This window comes from Mytilus californianus, unplaced genomic scaffold (assembly GCF_021869535.1).
Source record: "Mytilus californianus isolate M0D057914Y unplaced genomic scaffold, xbMytCali1.0.p SCAF_17, whole genome shotgun sequence".
NCBI classification, from domain to species: domain Eukaryota; kingdom Metazoa; phylum Mollusca; class Bivalvia; order Mytilida; family Mytilidae; genus Mytilus; species Mytilus californianus.
Window position 1 is genome coordinate 6,425,757 of NW_026262659.1, and position 12,390 is coordinate 6,438,146.

The window sequence follows — 12,390 nt, forward strand, 5'->3', positions numbered from 1 at the left end:
ATTATGGAAATAGTCTTACTTGCAAAAGATGCCAATTTTTCTTTTGAAAGTTTTGAAGAAAAAAAGTATTTCACCCTGCCACATATTCCTGTGCCTGTTTCAAGCCAGGAACCTTTTCAGTGGTTGTCTAAGTCTCATCCTAATAAAAAAAAATATTTAAAGAATTTGGTGTTGATGGCAGCTCTTTGATTGGTATAGACTCTGGTTAATTAAGTAGATCATGACATTGTTTAGACACCTGTACATTGTTGAGGACTGTATGTTAGCGCCTTAATGCCTTTCATGTGTTTTTGTTGTGTAGCTGTCTGATTTATTTATACCTCATATCTCATTGTATTAATAAACTGAAATAGAAAGTTCTGTGAAATATATTTTGATATACCATATTGAAAGTCTTGCTGTTATTTACAACCATTTCCTTCTTATTTCATATATCTATTTCAGTTTTTCATTTTAACACCAATCTTAAGGTTAAGGCAAAAAGAAAACAAATGTTGACAAACAACAGGCATATACCATTAGAAGATCTCAAAGTTTGGCTGCACAATATACTAAAAATTCTTGTTATTTCAAATATTTATATAAAAATCAGTTTAAAACATGCATTTTCCATTTTTAGACTGTAATTGTCATTTTGGCACAATAATTTGAATTTGAATTGTATTATATTCTGAGAGTACTTGTGGTTGAAAAAATATACACGATATTTAATTCCATGTGTTTTAGATTTCTTGAATACACCACTCCCATATAATGACTACATGTCTGTTAGTAATGTTAAGAGTTCTCTCCTGCATGTAATTGCTGTAATTGCTATTTGTACCCAAGGCTTCCTTCATACATTTGCACTTATCCTTCTAAGATGTTGCTTGAATGATAAAATCCTGTAATACATTATCAGCCATCAGACTCTTGGAATACAGTTGCTGTAATAAAAAAAATAAACTGTAATCACAGAGATATGTCTCGCTTTTTAGTAATTTCGATAATGCAAATGTTGAAATTAAAATAGCAACACTTTAACATGTAAGATTTGCAAATATTCAAAGTCAATGAACCATGACTAAAGGTACATGGCTAAACAATCTCCATGGAAATTAGATGTGCCAATGCTAATACAACGCATACCAAATACCATTGACTTATCATAAGTAGTTCCCTTTAAAAAACCTAAGCACAAACTAATACATGTAAACTAAGAAAATTTTAAAGTCAATAAACGATAACTGAGGGGGGGGGGGGAATAATCTCCATGGTAATGAGATGTGCCAATGCTAATACAACTGCATACCAAATATCATTGACTTACCACTAGTGGTTTCCCATAAGCCGACCTAATCACAAACTAATACATGAAAACAAAGCAAAAGTTTCGAAGTCAATAGACCATGACTGAGGGGGCAGGGCCAAATAATCTTCATGGAAATGAGATATGCCAATGCGTATTTAACTGCATACCAATTATCATGAACTTACCACTAGTGGTTCCCCATAAACTGACCTAGTCACAAACTAATACATGAAAACTAAGCAAAAATTTAAAAGTCAATAGACCATGACTGAGAGGGTAGGGCCAAATAATCTCCATGGAAATGAGATATGCCAATGCTTATACAACTGCATACCAATCATAATTAACTTACCACTAGTGGTTCTCCATAAACTGACCTAATCACAAACTAATACATGAAGACTAAGCAAGAATTTCAAATTAAGTCAATAAACCATAACTGAGGGGGCGGGGCCAAATAATCTCCATGGTAATGAGATGTGCCAATACTAATACAACTGCATACCAAATATCTTCGACTTACTACTTGTGGTTCACTATATATAAACTAGACCTAATCACAAACTAATACATGGTTGACGCCGCTGTCGTCACCAACGCCAGAAACAGCATACCTATGCCTCGCTTTTTTACTCCGTCAAGCGGGACAAAAACAGCATATATTTTTTGTAAAACATACATCAAATATTGGATTACCAATCAGGCAAAAAATGATAACATCAATTTAATCTCCAATGATTTACCAAACATACATATATATATATATATATTATGTGAACAACTGGAGTGGAATATAATAGTTGTTGTTTATCATATTTATTTTTCGTTTAATGTCTTTTACGTAAATTGGAATTGTATTACATCTGTAATTTCAGGACCTTTTATAGCTTGCTAGATGCAGTATCAGTTTTGCTCATTGTTGAAAGCTGTTCATACAGTGATCTATAGTTGCTAACATTCAGTCATTTGGACTCTGGTGGATAGTTGTCTCATTGGCAATAATACTACATATTCTCATTTTTATCAACATAAATTACCATAATAATGAAAACTAACTCTATTCATGCATGTGTACTACACATTACCTGTATATATAATATATACTAGAATACTCCGGGACATCATGGTGTTGTGACTGAAGCAAAGTACCTTAGCCTTATTTTTAGCCTGAATTTTAAGATTTTTCGTTTTGTCATCTAATATTGTCATGCTGGTCATTAGGTGCACAGTTTTCTCTGCTTTCAAAATCTTTCTTTTTGAACCCTTCGACCCAGAACTTGTTAATTATCTGTAGTAATAATTATGTGGAAAACAAATGGGCCTGGAATGGTTTAATTTTTAATCAACACCATTGTCCTATATATATAAGTTATAAATAAAGTTGAATTCTTTGAATCGTCATTTTTATGTCATGCCGGCTCACAAATTGGACCTTGTTATTTTAGTATTATAGATCTAGATTACTAAGTGCTTGTAGAAACACAATTCCTCATTTTTCAAGCCCCTTTCTTACATGTCTTAACCTCATTTAAATTACAATACCAACTAAAAGCTCCAAGGAGCCTGTGTCGCTCACCTGATATTTTTTTTATTTTACAATTGATGCATGAAATAATGCAACCGATATACTTTTGCTTTAGTTTCAAAGATATAAGTCAAAAACTGCATTTTTCCCCCTATGTTCTATTTTTAAACTAGATACCCTAATGCTTATTATGGCCAAGTTTGGTTAAATTTGTCTCAGTTGTTTCAGGAAAAGACTTTTGTAAAAGATTACAAAAATTTACGAAAAAATTGTTAAATTTGACTTTAAAGTGCAATAACTCCTTATGGGGTCAATTGACCATTTTGATCCTGTTGACTTATTTGTGAATCTTATTTTGCTGAACATTATTGCTGTTTACAGTTTATCTCTATTATAATGTTCAAGATAATAACCAATAAATTGCTTTGCCGAGCGCAGCTGGATATTACCACAGAGGTCCAACCCTGAACAGTTGGGGCAAATATGGACACAATATTCGCTCTTGATACAGGTCTGAATTTGGATTGCAATTCAATATTTGACACATAATAGGTTTCTGACACAGAATAACTGTAGTCAAAGAACTTAGAATTGGGTTATATGATTTGAATTTATATTCAAAATTTTGCTTTTGTGTAATACACTATGCTGTTGCGAATTGACCTCCATCCCCTTTTAAAAAAAAAAAATAAATTTGAAGGATTTTCTTTTTGATTTTGATTTCTGAAATCTTGAGGAGAAAAAATTGTCCCCCATCCCTTTTTCCAAAAAAAAAATCTTTCCCTCAGTTATGGTCATAATTTCAATTCAAATTTCCAAGATGTATTTGAATTACCTCCCTTACACTGTAATTTGTACTTAAGTAATTGTCCATTAACCAGGACACCCTTGTTTTTTCTCACTTTTTTGCCCCCAATTCCTAAATGGTTTGAGCCATAACCCCCCAAAGCCAATCCTAACCATCCCTTTGTGGTATGGAAACTTGTAGTATAATTTCAGAGAGATCCATACACTGTTCCACAAGTTATTGTCATGAAACTAGAAAAATGTTTATTTGGGCCCCTAATTCCTAAACTGTTGGGACCATAACCCCCAAAATCAATCCCAACCTTCCTTTTGTGGTTATAAACCTTATGTTTAAATTTCATAGATTTCTATTTACTAATACTAAAGTTATTATCCGGAAACCGAGTGTCTTTGGGTGAGGACGACGACAACGTGATACCAATAATTTTTTGTGGTCGTATAAAAATTGAAAAAAAAATTCTTAAAATTACCAATTCAGGGGCAGCAACCAACAACGGGTTGTCTGATGCGTCTGAATATTCATCAGAGATAGATATTCACCTGATTAACATTTTTACCCCATGTCAGATTTGCTCTAAATGCTTTGGTTTCAAAGATAGAAGCCAAAAACTGCATTTTACCCCCATGTTCTATTTTTAGCAATATTGGCCATCTTGGTTGATGGCCAGGGTCAACGGATACATTTTTTAAACTAGATACCCTAAGGATGATTTAGGCCAAGTTTGGTTTTATTTGGCCCAATAGTTTCAGAGAAGATTTTTGTAAAAGTTAACGGACGACGACGGACGCCAAGTGATGAGAAAATGATGCAATTAACAGCAAAAGTAGGCGAGACACTGGGTTCTGCGGAACCCTTACGATTTTTTTGAAATTGCCTTGGAATTCAGTATTTTTGTTATACCATTTGGAAATTAAATACTGTAACAAATACATACCAGTTACATTTATATATACTGTAGCTATAGGATCTCCTCAATATCTAATCCTGTTGTTAATTTCATTTAAACATATAATGTATATAGCTTCCCTTCCACTTACATCTGAGGAGCTAATTCTGAAAATTAAAATTCCTGTGATTATCATATAAAATCTTAACCTGATGCAGTCTGCTTTCCAATAAGAATAAATTAGGAATACAGTTATCCCTTGGCAAAGAGAGAGAAAACAAGTGATATTTTTATATTATAACCAATACTGCACATGGTACTGTGGATTCATTTTTATTCGTGGTATACCAATTTTCGTGGGTTTCGTGGGTCACAGTGAATTCAACAAAGAATAATCCCGAAAAATATGTTTAGAGTCGGATGTTTATTTCCAGTTATGTTATGCAGTTATCGTATAGTGTTGACTAGCGATAAAATTTGCAACATAACACGTGTTTCTATTGAAAGAAGATAAAAGTATTTTGATTAAATCAATAATAAAAAAAATCGAATATTAGTGATAAACTACTTTTTAAAATTGATTAAAACTGTTCATGGAAAATAACTGTAAGTTGTTAATTACCGTGTCATAGTTTGGATTACTGGTGATTAAATATCAATAGGATTAAGTATGGGATATTGCCCGTAGGTAATATTGTTTATGACAGGAACATTTATTTTCACACCTTTTACTTATATGACTGTTTATTATACCGTGATTAGGGAAATAAGCTTTCAATCATATATCAATCCTAGAGATTTGAATGCCTCATAAAATTACTGACAAAAATTTATAATTTGTAAAACAAACATATAATTAGTTGTCTCTGTCCACGATTTTAATCAAAGTTTTCAATGAACACTTTAACCTAGAATGACCAAGCGATGATTTTGATAATTTAAACTTTTTCAATGAATTCCTTCTTTTTTGTTTTATTATTGATCAAACCAAGGAGGTTATATGACATCCTAAATCAAACAGAAATTCACGAATTACGTATCTGAATTTATATTTTTTTTCAATCAGCGATCCACGAATTTACGTTTACCACGAAACGTCTTTTTTTCTCTATCCACGAAAATTGATACCCACGAAAATAAATGAATCCACAGTAATTGGAACATCACTAGTTTTCTGGATTGGATTGTTGCTCACTTTGTCAGGATCTTTTACAGCTGACTATATACTGTAGAAACATTAATTTTCGTGGGGTTAAAATTTCGTGGTTTTGTCTCTTTACAAGATTTCATGGGGATTTAATTTCGTGGTTTCCAGTAAATGGAAGTGATATTATATGTAGGTTAAATTTTCGTGGGGGTTTTAATTTCGTGGATATATTCTTTCCACAAAATAAACGAAATTAAATCCTCCACGAAAATTTCTGCTTTTACAGTAGTATGGTTTTGTTCATTGTTGAAAGTCATACAGTGACCTAAATTTTTTTACATCCTCTTTGACTAATGGAATGTTTTCTCATTGACAATCCTACCATACATTGTAAGACCTTATTTATAAAATACTAAAAATTTCAATCTGTGACAATAACATTTTATTAATTAAATAAGGTAATCTGATCAACATTATGAAGCAATTTTCAAAACACTCTGTCATTGTCTGACAGCGATCAAAGTAATTTTAACTTCTATGACAATGTACAATGATGTATATATGTGCAAGGCTCAAAACTAAGTATTACAACTAAATTCATACATATATCCATATACATTTACAAGGTACTTAAAAAATCAGCGAGACTGATGCATAAAATGTAGGTAAAAAAAAAATACTTTTGTTGGATCCTGCATCATAATTATTAAAAGTTAATGAAGGCAAGTCATAATCATTGAGTACATGTACATTATATTTGAACTTAAAGTAAAGGATAATCTGATTAGTCTCTAATCAGTAATGAAGCCACACAACACTGTGTGATAACAGTGACATATAAGTCTCCCATAGATGCACATACTATTATTTTAGGTCTTTTGTATATATATGTTTAAGGTTACTTAGAATTGGCTGTTGACATACATGTACACATGGACTGTCAGGCATGGAGTCATTGGACCCTAGGTTACTCCAGTCCATTATCAGTCACTATCAATAGTCAACTCCTCTGTCCATTTGTTGTAATACAATGTACAGCTGAAAGGGAGAAAACAGTACTTTATTAATAGCATGTGGATGCAAGACTATAATAAGTATTCAAAGAGTTTTGCAAACAATTAGCTTATCCATTTAGGAGAATTCTGTATTTACCTAGTGATGTGACAATAAACAGTGGCGGATCCAGAACTTTTTATAACTAAAGGGGGGGGGGCACTCCACTCATGCTTCAGTGATTCCCTATATAATCAACCAAATTTTTACCACAAAAGGGGGGCTGCCCCCCCCTGGATCCGCCTATGGTAAAATCAAGTTTAATGAAGGCCAAGCTTAAAATACAATACAGTTATCTACTTTCTAATGCAGCATATTAAAATAAATACCATTTAACAAATATTTTGCATTGTCTTTAGCAACTAAACAATGTGACGTCATATGCGTACTCATGATGTCAAACATAAAATTCTAGAAGTACATTTTATTTATACCTTTCGTACGCTTCAGAATGGTTTCAATGTTGACAAAAAAAATGGAGGACCTTTCACTGGACTGAAAATTTCAAATAGTCCAGGACCTTTCATTTTTTAATGCAAATTTTAACCCCTGCATGTAGACCAATTTGAAAACCTGGCCCAAAATAAATAGACAGCTGCACCATGAGCACATGATACACCAATGGCTTATTCAAAGAATAAAGTTCAATAACTTTTCAATGTCATACTCAGACATTCATGAAAAACTAAAGGGAGGATATCTTAATAGATATAAACCAGTCACCAAAGTTTCATGATAACTGCTCAAAGCATTGTCTGAAATATGAAAATCCCCCTTTTTTATGAATAAAATCACATAACTCTGAAATATAAAATCTAAAATTAATAAAAACCAAAAGGGAGCTTATGACAATAAATATAAACAATTCACCAAAGTTTTATGAAAACTGCTGTAAGCATTTTTGAGTTATTGTCTGAAAACTGGAAAATCTCCCTTTTTTAAATAAATATAACCCCACAACTTGGAAACATAAAACTTAAATTTATAAAAATCGAAAGGGAGCTCATGTCAATAGATACAAACAAGTCACAAAAGTTTCTTGCCATTTGGTGAACACATTTTGAGTTATTGTCCCAAAACTGGAAAATCCCCATTTAAAGTTTTTTAATGTTTTTTGGATATCAACAACTTTGTCAAACATACATGGAATTAGTTATATCTGCACACAAGAACACACATTTGTATGTGTTTTTTCTGCATAAACATGTAATTCATAATTTATTAAAACTTCCGACATAGTCCCATTGTGCATCTCTTTTTTATGCCCTTGTCGTAACGGAGGGGGCATCAAGTTTTACACTTGTCTGTCTGTACATCCTTGCATACTTGCATTGAGAAATAGGTTTTATACCTTTTGATATATTGAATATTTTGACATTACACAGTCATACTTTTCTTAAGACTGCATAAAATAACAAACTGTGAAACATTGTTACACTAAATCTGTTGAATGTAAACTGATAGATATTTTAGTTTGGGAAAACATGTTTTTTGCACCTTTTTTATTATAAGACCTATTGATGAATCTAGTCCTTTTTGGCTAATTTTGAAAGTTGGTTCTTATGTTGTTTGCTGTCTGTCATTACTGTATGTAGTTTATATTTTTCATCCTTGTAGGTTACTTTATGGTATTGATTTTGTTCATTGTTTAAGGCTGTACATTGACCAGGAAATGTTTACATCTTTGTCCTTTGGTCTATTAATTGATAGTTGTCACATTGAGGATCATACCTCATCTTTTTATATTTATATGCTAGGTCATTGAAAAAGCTCCAAGGATACAACATAATTTAATTGTTATATATTTGCAAATTCATTCTGATAATGCAAAAACATAAATTGATTGACTTTTTTTCTTATTTTAATGTCCAGAGGCAAATATTTTATGTATTCTAAACGAGAACAACTTATCATGATCAATTAATAATATAGGCCAGTCTGACAATGCTTGTTTTAGACCCTTTTTGGTCTCTAATTCCTGAATGGTTTGGGCAAATACCCCCAAAATGAAACTTAACCTTCTACTTGTGGTACAATTTCATAGTAATTAAAATACTTATAAACAAGTTATTGTCCTGAATTTAGAAAAATGCTTGATTTGGGCCTTTTTTGGCCCCTAATTCCTACACTGGTTGAACCATGACGCCAAAAATAATCCCAACCTTCCTTTTGTGGTATTGAACCTTTAAATCTAATTTCATAGACATTTATACACTTAAACTGAAGTTATTGTCCGGAAACCAAATGTCTTCGAACGAGTTGATAGCAATATACGACCTCAAAACTTTTTTGCTGTAGTATACAATATGGTTGTTCTTTTAAACATTTTCATAAATAATCTAAAAGAAATGTAGACCTGTTTGGGATTGCTTGCAATGCAATTTTCATTACATTAAACAATATATATTTCCACGGAATAACTTCTGTAAACCTAAATTTTAATAGCACTTACTTTCTAACTCATACATTTCAAAGTGACATTATTCCTGTATAAATTGCCAAATAAACGGATCACCGATGTAATAATAAATCTTAATTATAAATTTAATACTAAACAGAAAACAATGAACTTGCGGAAAAGATGGTATACCGCCAACAAAAGGTGCAAAGGTTTTATTTCTTGGTTTCCTTAAACTGACCTCATCATGAATATCAACAATTTTTTTACGACTATGCCTCTATTGAAAACAGCATGCCTAAGTCACAGCTTCATAACTGTTGTGGCTAGACAAAAAAGAACAAGCGATTAAGAGAGCTTTGAATGCAATTTTCTATAAAAATGACCTGTAAAAAAAATAAATTTGTCACTTCTAACATGGATAATTTTCGAACTTGCCCACAACATTACAAGAATCAAACTTTAAACTCTTTGACCTCAAACTTTTAAAAAAATCTTCGAAACTGCATGTACAGAGCCTGACAAGAAAAAATTATTCAAACATAGTTATCATTTTCATTACATACCTCTCATCACAAAATTATTCATTGACTACTGCTCCTCATATCCACATAAATCAATAGGACAATCTATGACTCCACTATATAATCTAGAAAGCAATGCCTCAAATGAATTCTGTCCTGTTGCTTAGCTTCTCCTACTTCTCAAAGTAATTGTACTTTCGTTGAAAAAGCTAAAATAAATAATGTTTAATAAAATGAAGTTATAATACAATGTATCTGCCAAAATTGCCTTTAATATTTTGATCTGGCAAAATTGGCTTGCTTTGATCTTTTAAAACTAGACCAACAAACTTTCCCTGAAAAAAAAATGACTACAAAAAAGTATTTAATCATTTTATTAATGTTCTAATCCATCATATAAATTCCATATGACCCTTGAATGAAGGGATGAACAAAAGTGATTACATGTACAGTATATATTACAGGATCTCTGGATCTGTCATGATTTATAATGCCAATCTTTGGGGATTAAGTTATTAATAATCATGATACTTTGAAATTTTAAGTCATTCAAAGTTGTTTAAATTACACCAATAGTTTGACTATTTTATATAAGGTAGTATCTGAGAAATGGACTAAACCAGGCAAGGTTTGGTGGTAAATACATTGTACATGTACAATGTACTTTGTTTTTGGCTTTGAACTAGGTGTTAGTAACTGGGAGTACTCTCAGATCTGAACTTGGTCTTTTTTGTTGTGGGGATGTGTAAGTACCCACCACGTCTTGTGTGTGGTTTTGTTAGATCTCGGTCTACTTTGTATAGATCTGACAAGTTAAGCCCTTTTCACATCAATATACCAGGTTAGGAGGTGGGTTCGGCACCACAAACTACTAGTCTAGCCCAACCCCATCCTGTACATATTTGTATGTATGTGCCTGTCCCATGTCAGGAGCCTGTAATTCAGTGGTTCAGTTTGTCGTTTGTTGCTGTGTATCATATATTGTTTTTTTTGTTCTTTGTTTTGTATATAAATTAGTCTGCTAGTTTTCTTGTTTGAATTATTTTACAAATTTGTCATTTTCATTTGGGGTCTTTTATAGCTGACTATATGGTATGGGGTTTGCTCATTGTTGAAGGATGTACAGTGACCTCTAGTTGTTAACTTTGATGTCATTTGATCTCTGATGGAGAGTTGTCTTTTCTCATTAGTGTAAACAAGATTTTATTTTGAAAATAATTAGGTTATTTAAACATTACAATATGACAGTTTTATTAGGATTGGAAAACAAGTGAATTTTCACGGACTTTTACCAATTCCTCTCTTTTCTCATTGGCAATCATACCACATTTTCTTAATTTTATATTTACATTACGTACATGTAAAGTAGATCTTTCATCTTCTAGAGGTGTCCGATTCCTAAGAACATGTACAACAGGGGGCCCTAATTAACAGCATGATTTTGAGTCGGCTAAAAAACAATCAGATAGATTATGATACAATTAACAGGTTTCTTTGCAATTATTTTGAAAATAACTAAGCTAATGCAAGAATAAAGTTATTTTCCAATAAATACATAAATTAAATAATAGTAAATAATGAATCTACAATTATATTTTAAGAAGTGAAACATCTTTTAAATTCAATAAATATCATATATTAAATTTCAATTTTTTTTTAATTCTGGGTAGATAAGTTTTCATTTTTTTAAAGTACATGTAGGGCGAGTTGGTAGACCTTTATCTGTTTATAATATATTTATTATATATTATCATGATTATATTCATTTGGATTTTACCCAAGTTAGGCAAGTTGCCACTGTTGGCAGGAGTATATTGTATATTTAACAGGATTTAATCCTTTTCACAAGTGGGGCGATTTTTTTTTAATGTGGGGCAAGCAAGTTGGTATGAAGGGAGCTACCACTTGATTTGGGGGGGGGGGGGCTAGGATGAAAATGCTATCCTGCATTTTTTTTAGTTGTAATACATGTATCTGTCCTGACAGTTTATTATTCACTCTTTTCGGTCCTGGCTTTTATTTTTTTACTCAAAACTCCTGTCCCGCATTTTTTTAAATTCCGTCAAAGCCCCCTCTCCCATAAAAATCAAATGGTAGCTCCCTAAACAAGAGTGGAGCGATTTTAAAATAATGGGGCGTTTTGGCAATGGGGCGAGTTGACTTGCTTCCGTTTTTGCCAATCTTTGACTGATTTTCGGGTTTACATGCATGAAATGGATAAAGTCAAATGGTTTTTCGTAAAAATTATAGCACTAGCATCTTCCTAAAAATGCGCATGATTATATTTACATTTCATTGCGCTTTCCAAGTACAATAAGTTGGTACGCAAGTACGGTAATCCATCAAAACGAAACACTGTCGTTGCGTTGACTTTCTAATGACAGTAATGTATTGCTTCGTTCCCCGGATTCAGTTAATCGACAATGTAAGTTACTAACCCATTTCAATATATCTGTTTATAATAACTTTTTGATCCATCAGTTTGAAAAATCAAAGGTCTTTGTATCAACTGACTATCTTTGTCCATTCTTTTTTTAAAAACAGTAAAACATGAATTCAGCAGCAGACGAGCGTCCATGGATTTTGCGTCATAGTATAAAAACGGCAACGGTGAAAAGATTTCCGGGTTTCCGTATTCGACGTGCCAAGCTTTCGAACATTTACGTATATATATATGAGAGTTTGTCTGGAATCAAGAATGGGGATTTAAATAAGGACACAAAAAAAATATATAGATAGTTGAAAAGCAAAAATATAG

General features: G+C 32.1%; 1 long non-coding RNA gene across 3 annotated transcripts; it reads right to left on the reverse strand.

Annotated features, from left to right (window-relative positions):
- Nucleotides 1–558: 558 nt before the first annotated feature.
- LOC127726299 (uncharacterized) lies at nucleotides 559–12,161 on the reverse strand. Of its 3 annotated transcripts, XR_007993482.1 has the most exons (6): nucleotides 12,071–12,161; nucleotides 10,991–11,082; nucleotides 9,675–9,841; nucleotides 6,582–6,695; nucleotides 4,559–4,677; nucleotides 559–926 (listed from the first exon to the last, which is right to left on the reverse strand). It is a non-coding gene; the product is annotated as an uncharacterized LOC127726299 (long non-coding RNA). The 3 variants fall into 3 exon arrangements; XR_007993483.1 differs by lacking the exon at nucleotides 10,991–11,082 and having other exon boundaries at nucleotides 12,071–12,159; XR_007993481.1 differs by lacking the exon at nucleotides 12,071–12,161 and having other exon boundaries at nucleotides 10,991–11,236.
- Between the last annotated feature and the right edge of the window lie 229 nt (nucleotides 12,162–12,390).